This window comes from Nematolebias whitei, chromosome 19, assembly GCF_014905685.2.
Source record: "Nematolebias whitei isolate Nwh7 chromosome 19, NemWhi1, whole genome shotgun sequence".
Taxonomy (NCBI): Eukaryota; Metazoa; Chordata; class Actinopteri; order Cyprinodontiformes; family Rivulidae; genus Nematolebias; species Nematolebias whitei.
Genome location: NC_056516.1, coordinates 1,960,504 through 1,969,273, shown reverse-complemented (window position 1 = coordinate 1,969,273; position 8,770 = coordinate 1,960,504). Strand labels below are relative to the sequence as shown.

At 45.2% G+C, this 8,770-nt stretch overlaps 1 protein-coding gene across 1 annotated transcript in view; it reads right to left on the bottom strand.

Moving 5' to 3' along the window:
* LOC119426016 (collagen alpha-1(I) chain) overlaps positions 1-8,770 on the bottom strand; it is a 62,062-nt gene that overhangs the window by 52,991 nt on the left and 301 nt on the right. The window lies entirely within an intron of this gene.

Here is an 8,770-nt window from a genome sequence, read left to right as displayed (position 1 = left end):
CCCCCCCCCCCCCCCCCCCCCCCGAATAGGATTGTTCGAGTAGGTTCGGCTTAAGCGTTGTGAGACCAATGAAGTTTATGGTTCTTGAGGTAGCATTAATATTAATCTACATTGACTCCGCAAAGATTGCATTTTAACAAATGAACTGCATGTTGGCATAGTTAAAGTCCTCTTAGTCTCTAACTTAAATACACACAAAATTCATTCTTGCTATTGTGTTCAGAAACAATACCAAAAACCAATTAAACGATGTCTCAACATCGACAAAAACAGTGAATAAGCAACCAGAAAAACAACTTTTCAACATTGACAAAAGTAGTGATTAAGCAACTAGAAAACAACGTTTCGGTGCGTCACTCACTCTGAATGTCAGATTTGATCACGTTATCGCGTCTGGTAACATTACCCTAACTAACGTCACCCCCCTTCGGTCATGAGGGACCACGAACACGGGTGAGGACGTCGCTCCATGAGCTAAAGTTAGGTTGCCCTTGAGTAGTTTTAGCTGGTTGCGCAGCTGAAAGAGGACTTTAAGGCCTGGATTGGATTCCAGGTTGACTTCAGGCGGAGTGTTTTTCTCTGGGTCAGTCAAATACAGCATTATCGAGTTTATTGCAGGATCCAACTTCTGAAGTTGGATGATGTCTGGGTCAGTCAGCACGGGTTGTACAGAGACTGTGTTGTCAGCCGGCTTGGCTGTGGCCTGTGCACGTGTGACTGCCCTTACCTCAGCTGTAGGTTGTACTGGCAGAGTTGCGAGCAGCCAGGAGGGGTCATAGGACCTCTGAGGGCCGTCCATGGCTCCGTCCTTAATAGCTGGTTTATCTGTCTCCGACGACAGTACAGCATCTTTTGTGTGGGATCCTTGGATCTCTACACCTTGAACTACCAATGGTAGGTAGTATTTGGTGGGCCCTGACTGTTTCAGCTCGCAGAGGAGGCTTTGTACTTCAGTCAGAGTCGGGTTCACCGGTTGGGTGTTTTTGGTTCCACATGCTTTTGTAGGATAACTTACCGGGATTGTGTTCTCTGTCGAGAGGTCCTCGGTGCCTTCTACAGTGCCTGCTGTTGGGCAGTCTGTGACTGTCTCAGGAGGCATGAGTATTGGCAGGGGTTTGCTCACTCTAGCCCACATTGTCTGTGTACCATAATCTATAATCGCATCAAAGCGATTTATAAAATCCTGGCCGACCAAAAATGGGAATGAGTCAACCATAGACACATATACTGGGTGGTATAGTGTCATCTCGCCAACCTGCATGTGAACCATAGCTCTAGCTGTCAGGGTTGTCCTCGCCTCTGCGAGGCCCTACAGCCCTATAGCACATTCTATGAGAGGTATGTCCCTGTGAACACCGTTAGTGGCAGTCCTGAGCTCCTCAAACAGTTTAGCTGACATAATAGTCATGTCGGCTCCACCATCCAGTAGGGCTTCACGTGTGAGGACTCCTTCAAGTGGAAGAGGTGGAGGAGTGTTGGCTGTTTTTAAGAAAATCTGGAAATGCAGACTGTTACAGACACCATCTTTTCAGACCTTTGAACTGCTACATTTTGAACTGGGCCGCTCCAACCCCATGTTGATTGTGGTGCTTTATCGACCGCCCAAATCCTCCACAGGCTTCATCAGTGAACTGTCTGTCTTTCTCACTGCAATACTGTTAAAATACGACCGTGTGCTGATTCTAGGGGACTTCAATGTGCACGTCTGTTGCCCTGAAAAGCCTTTGGTTCAGGACTTTTTAGATCTGATCCACTCTTTAAACCTGGTGCAAAATGTTGTCGGCCCCACACACCATCAGGGTCACACTCTTGATATTGTTCTGTCTTGTGGTGTCTCTGTGTTAAATCTGGAAATTGGGGATGCTGTCATGTCTGATCACAAACCAATCTCATTTGTAATACCTCTTGCTCATGTCTCTAAATCTCCCGCTCCACCCAGAACCTGTCGTATATTTAACCCTTCAACTGCTGCTCGTTTTTCCTCTGCCTTTATTACCACTGCTGCTACAACACCTGAAACCTCTGCCTGTGTCGGTGCTCAGGAGCTGCTTAGTAACCACAATGTGACCTGCACTAAGGTCTTGGATCTGGTGGCCCCACTAAAAGTCAGGAAATCAAGGAGAGCCCAGTACCCATGGATGAATGAGACCACCAGGACAGTGAGACGCCTGTGCAGGAGAGCTGAGCGCAAGTGGAAAAAGGACCATCTCCAGGTTTCTTTCATTTTGCTCAAAACCTGTTTAAAAAAATTACCAGAACACTGTCAAATCTGAAAAAAAACAAATATTTCTCCCAACTCATCAACTCAAATAGACACAACCCCCGCGCCCTATTCACAACAGTAAATTCCATTCTAAATGTCCCTTCGTATTCATGTATGGAGGCCTCTGTTGACACCTGCAATGACTTCACTAAATTCTTTGTTAACAAAGTGGAGTTGATCAGGGCCTCCATCCCCCGCTCCTTAGTCGACCCATCAGCTTTTGTTTCGTGTTCTGCTACTTTCAGGCAATTCAAACCAATCACACTCCCATTGTTAAACAAAGCTGCTGGTCACATGAAGCCATCAGGATCACCATTGGACCCCATCCCAGCAGCATTGTTCAAACAGGTTCTACCAGCGATTGGGCCTGCTGTTCTAACAATACTAAACAGTAGTATTGCTACAAGCGTGGTCCCAGAGGCGTTCAAACATGCAGTAGTCACACCGTTAATTAAGAAACCTGGTCTTGACCCTTCACCCTGCTCAAATTACAGGCCAATCTCAAAACTCCCCTTTCTGTCCAAAATCCTGGAAAAAGTAGTTTTTACTCAGTTAAATCAGTTTTTAACTGAGAACAAAATCTTTGAGGTCTTTCAGTCTAGTTTCAAGCAGCTCCACAGCACCGAAACAGCTTTGGTTAGGGTTTGTAATGACATTTTAACAGCAAATGATTCTGGCCATTTTGTGGCTCTTGTACTCCTCGATCTTACTGCCGCTTTCGATACTGTTGACCACAGTATCCTCATCTCTCGGCTTGAACACTGGGTTGGGATTACAGGTGCTGCATTAGACTGGTTCCGCTCATACCTCTCTGACAGGAGTTTTTGTGTGAAGGTGGGTAGAAATCTATCCACTTCAATGCCTCTTTCCTGCGGTGTCCCACAGGGCTCGATTCTCGGACCCCTTCTATTTTCACTTTATCTGGTTCTGATGGGGTCGATCCTAAGAAAACATGGTATTCCATTCCATTGCTACGCCAATGACTGTCAGATCTACCTGCCACTGAAACCAGCCAGTGCTTGTTCCGTCCACCCTCTCCTCAAATGTCTGGATGACATTAAGACATGGATGGCTTCAAATTTTCTAAGTTTTAACGACCAGAAGACTGAAGTCATTGTCTTTAGCCCTAGCTCAGCTGCCGCCTCTTATCCTGTGAACCTGGACTCCCTTCAGCCTTATCTGAAGCACTCTGTTAAAAACCTTGGAGTGGTTTTTGACTCGGATTTTAAGTTCGACAAACAGATCAGTTCAGTTCTGCAGAGAAGCTTCTTCCAACTGCGGCAGGTAGCTAAGCTCAAGCCAGTGCTGTCTAGACCCGACCTTGAGACACTAGTCCATGCATTCATCACAACCCGCCTGGACTATTATAATTCACTGTATGCTGGGGTCAGCCAGGCCTCCATCTCACGGCTACAGCTCGTCCAGAATGCTGCAGCTCGGCTCTTAACCGGTACACCGAGGTATGAGCACATCACACCAGTTCTGTCCTCCCTACACTGGCTTCCTGTGAGAACTAGGATTGATTTCAAAATTCTCCTCCTGACCTATAAGTGCCTAAATGGCCTCGCACCCATCTACCTCTCTGAGCTACTGGAACCATATGTTCCCTCTCGGGCTCTGAGATCATCCGATCAGCTGCTTTTGGTTGTTCCAAAAACACGACTGAAGCTCCGAGGAGATCGGGCGTTTTCAGTCCTGGGTCCCAAACTGTGGAACAACCTACCCCCCAACATTAGGCATGCCACCTCCCTTCCTGTGTTCAAATCCCTGCTAAAAACATATCTGTTCTCTCTGGTGTTTCATACTGTGTGAGTTGATTTAGTATATCTTGTTCCATGTCTTCATTTTAATGCTGTTGTTTTAATTTTTTAAGGTATATTCTTACTGCTTTTTATTTCTCAGTGTTACCCTTAGTGTTAAGCACTTTGATAACAGTCTATCTGTTTTAAATTGTGCTCTATAAATAAATATGACTTGACTTGACTTGACTTGATTGACAGGTAAGCTTTATTAGCAACCCCCTTTCTGATCAGGCTATACAGGAACCTTGTAGGTTTTGGCCGACGTTTCTTCTTACGTTCACCTTTACCTGTGTAATCCTGGTTTTTCCGAACCGTTGGTGCAGCTGCTGCTGCTCCTGAGAGTTCGGCTTTTGACGGGCGTCCGTCATTGATGTATGAGATCACCCGCTCACTGTGTGTTGAGGGGCTCTCATTGTTTGTAACAACAAGGTTCTGGTGGCTGTCCATGACAGCGGCAACATTGTTGTTTGTGTCACCCTGAACCGTTAACACAGCTATTGCTGCTGCTGAGGTTTCAGTTTGTGACGGGTTACCGTCGGTGACGTGTGATTGTACCCCCCCCCCCATCTCAGGTGAGGGTGTGTCAGAGTTTACAACAACAGCGTCATGGTGACTGTCTGTGACAGCAGTAACGGTGTTGTCTGTGTGCTCTGACTTATCAGCAATGATATCACCAAACAAAGCGTTAGGTTGTTTGTCCGTGGCAACACCATCCAACAAGTCTAACAACCAACTAGACTACACTGTGTGTCTCGTCTGAGCTCAGAGGATTGTGGTTCTTTTTCTGGACCTGCTGCTGTTTCTTTTTCGTCTCAGGCTTTTCAGCTCGACGTGGTGGGGAAAAAGTACCCCCCCTTTGGGGTTCCCAGTGGGATCCCTGGTTGTATGGGTCACTTTTGGTGCCATACTTTTTACCCTTAGGTCGTTCACCCCCCTTCTGGTATGATCGTTCATCCTCTGGTTCCTTGAGAAACCGTTTAGGATCTCGTCTGGACCAGGGGGCACTCACCTGTTTGGCTGCTGGGAAACCTCGTTTCCTCTCGCCTTTTTTGGGAGGGGGAGTCGAAGCTCTCGTCCCTTCCAATTCCAATGACTGGGCAGGAATCCTCTCACCTGGGTACACCTCAAAGGGTGTTTTGGCCTGTGAATGTGCTTCAAAGACATTCACAGCACAACTTTTTATCTCACTGATGGATTTCTCTTTGAAATTAGCCATCATTTGCACTGACATCCTTATGTCAGGGTGGAGATTTTTGCTGAACACGTACTTAAACAGTTCTTCTTCCTCCATGTTGGCCTCGTTCCTGTAACCAAAATAAGCCTGCAAAATCCTGGAATAATATGCCCTGGGGTCCTCATTCTTACCTTGCACCACCTTGTCGGCGGCTGGATACCCGCCAGGTCCCGTGCAAGGTGAATACTCTTTCATAAGAGTAGCACATAACAGGCGGTAATCCTTTCTTGTTTCATCAGGTTGACACTCTATGAAGGAAAACACCGTCCTGGATGAAGTGAGCCTGATCAAACCTCAACTGTAGCGTTGGGATATCTTCTTAATTGGAAGTCAAGGTTGTCCAGATAGGCCTTAGTGTCAGTTGAACCCAACGGCCCTGGCTCAAATCGGTTGACATACTTTGCAATTTTGTGCAAATCTGAAATTGGGAGCAAAGGCTGTTTTATCGGTATCGTAAGAATCAAAATGGCACATAGAGGTGTGTCGCTAGACTCATGTAGAGGTGACGGAAGTGGATTAAGAGCAGGAGGTGCAGCAAAATCCTTCTGAGGTGGTGGTGGGTGACCTGGACTCTGACCTTGTTCGTCTTTGAGTTCCAGACAACCCCGCCCCACGTCAAAAATCTCATTTGTTGCTATGGCTAGTTTCGCCTCACAGGCTTTTAAGCGTTCCTGTGATGTATGACATTCACTCTGCAAACGCACGCCTTGTTCGACCAACGCCGCTTTTTTCCAATCTGCACTCGTTCAGAGCTTTTGATGTGAGCTGCAACTGTTGTTGTAACACCTCCTTATCTAAACACAGTGCTTGGCACTTAATATGTCCCTCCCTCATCTTCTCCTCATATGAGTGAGCTTGTAATGACAGCTGAGCTTGTGAGAGCTCTCTGTCACGTTGTAACTCATTCGCACGGGTCTCCTGATCAAATTTAGACTGTGCCATGAGTTTGAGGTACTCCTCTTTTTCGCTGTTCAACCTTATTTCAAGGTCGTCAGCCTTGTTTACCACAGCATAGAATGTTGCTTTCAATAAGAGCGCCAATTTAGCCAACTGGTCATAGCTTGACTTTGTTCTGGCTGTAGAGGTCACACTCTCTACAACATCCTTCAGCTCGTCCAATAACTCTTTTGAGTTCATGCTGTCCACCTGTTCACCATATGGATTTAAGGATTCTGTGAGTAGCGCCAACGCTCTCTCTAACCAATCCATCACACAAGGATCAATATTCTTTTCTGTCACATCTGCCATGGTTATGCACTGTTCAGCACTTATCTGGTTAAACAGTCACCAACTTCAGAGATTTTAACAGGTAAATATTTGGATTCAAGTGAACAGTGAAGTGAGTTCATTTACTCTAAAGCACTCAAAATTAAATAAACCTGCAATTTTTCTAAAGTCTCACAGCAACTTTAGTTTTCAAATGCTTTTTAAGCAGTTCTATATACCAGAAATTCGCTATTTAAAACAGTCACTCATAAACCAGGCTGGATGAACAAAAAGAAAAAAAAATGAGAGGAAATTATCAGTCCCCCTTCAGGAAAACCGTTAAACTCCTCTTTCAACAGCAGGTGGTGGTGTAAGCTTATTTATACCAGCAACAGTCTATGACAACTTCCTGTGGATTGTTCTGTTGATATCTGGTTGTTTAGCCGTTAGCTAGATGTAGCATACGATCGAACACGGTCAAATCAGCATTTTCTGAACGGATTTAAAGCTTAAACGAGGCGTCTTTTGACAAGCACGACTTTTTGCATGAAACATGAGTTTAGGGAACAGTGGCAGGCTTCATTTAGTGATTTTAAACACAGAGGAGGCTTCGGTTGAATCGAGATTCATTTCTGGGGTCACGTGACTTTATAGACAAGTGCGCAATGAGGTGGGTTTTACAATCTGACATCAGAGGGAGTGAACGCAGACACGTCACCCGTTTCTTAGCGAATCAGAGTGACCCAAACAGCGGTTTTCAACCAATCACAGCTCGTGATTCCAGCTAGCAGTTAGCAGTTAGCCTGAAAAAGTCCGGTCAACAATCGCCCATTAAACCTCCAAAATGCACAATTTACTGTTGAAAACTTAGCAGATCAGCATTTAAACAGTGGTCTGAGATGGCGCTCAGCTTCAAAACAGCGTTTTATTCATTCAAAACATGACTCGTTCAACGAATCAGAACTGAGTCAGACAGCAGAACCGGGTCAGACAGAACCCCCTTTCTCTGCTAACATTTAAACAGAATAAAGCGTTTTACTACAGCATGCGAGCCTCAGTTACACAACAGATGTACAAATTTCAGCTTTAAAATGAACACACTGACGTTACTTTCAGCTCTCTGAACACCACAAGCAGAATCATGCTGTATCAAGCTCAAAACTCGGACCTTTTCATGCCAACACTCAGCATCCATCTCAATGACACAGACTCCGTCACATATAATTGACACCTCTTTAAACATTCGTACGACCACAAAATGTCTAAAGGGGAGGATAGCGGGTCACGAGAAGCTCTTTAGAGACCACGTCGGGCCACCAGATTGTAGTATGCTAAGCCTAGGTTAGCTTCAGTTAGCTTCAGAGCTCCACTACAGTCAATTTTTTAATGACGGGTTCTCACTTTTTCGAGCTACTTGACAGATACAGTATGTGACAGAGGTACTGTGTTGTAGATGGTTTAATCAGTGACATGAGACGTTAATTTTCTTTGACCTATCAAAATAAATGTGGTAATTTATTAACAGAATCAAAAATTAACATCAAAACATTGTACACTTTATACTGATAGGCTCTGATTAATAAAACTTGGCACGTTTTACTTAATAAAAACAACCGACATTTCTGAAGATATCTGGATTAATTACTGGCAAGATAGAAGTTGGAAGATGGGAAATGAAGGAGTTTAAATGGAGAGAAAATGATGGATGAGGAAAGTGTGTTGACGAGGAATGGCACCCTTCATCTGACCCCAGCTCAGCCCCGGTAAACTAGGTAGTGAAGCGACTTGTTACCTTTGCAGAAGATAGGTCAGCTCCTGGTACGGAGTTCCATTTCAACGCTACCTTTCAGCATCTCCTTAGGATGGCTAAGAATCGTCTGAAGTAGTGACGGTACTCCGTTCAACAACACGCTCATCTCCCTGGTGAACTCACAGCGAGCTGTGAGTCCGTCAGAGGTTCCACTCAGATGTGGAAGGCTCCATAATCCCAACTAGACTCGGAAGAACTCCTAGGAACTCCAGCCGAACTCCATCAGAACCAGAAGAAGTCACGGACCCAACCAACCAACTACTCCAGAACTCAACTAACTGGAACTAGGAAGTGTCGACTTTTAAAGAGTTCTGCTTCCGGTCACTTTTAGGAAGTCCTGATTGGTTGAAAGAACCAACAGGGGTGTGGTTTTAGTGACGTCAGAGGGTCATTACAAGTCGAGAAAATATCAGAAATGTTTAGGAACGGTTAGTTACAGACGAGAAAATATTTTG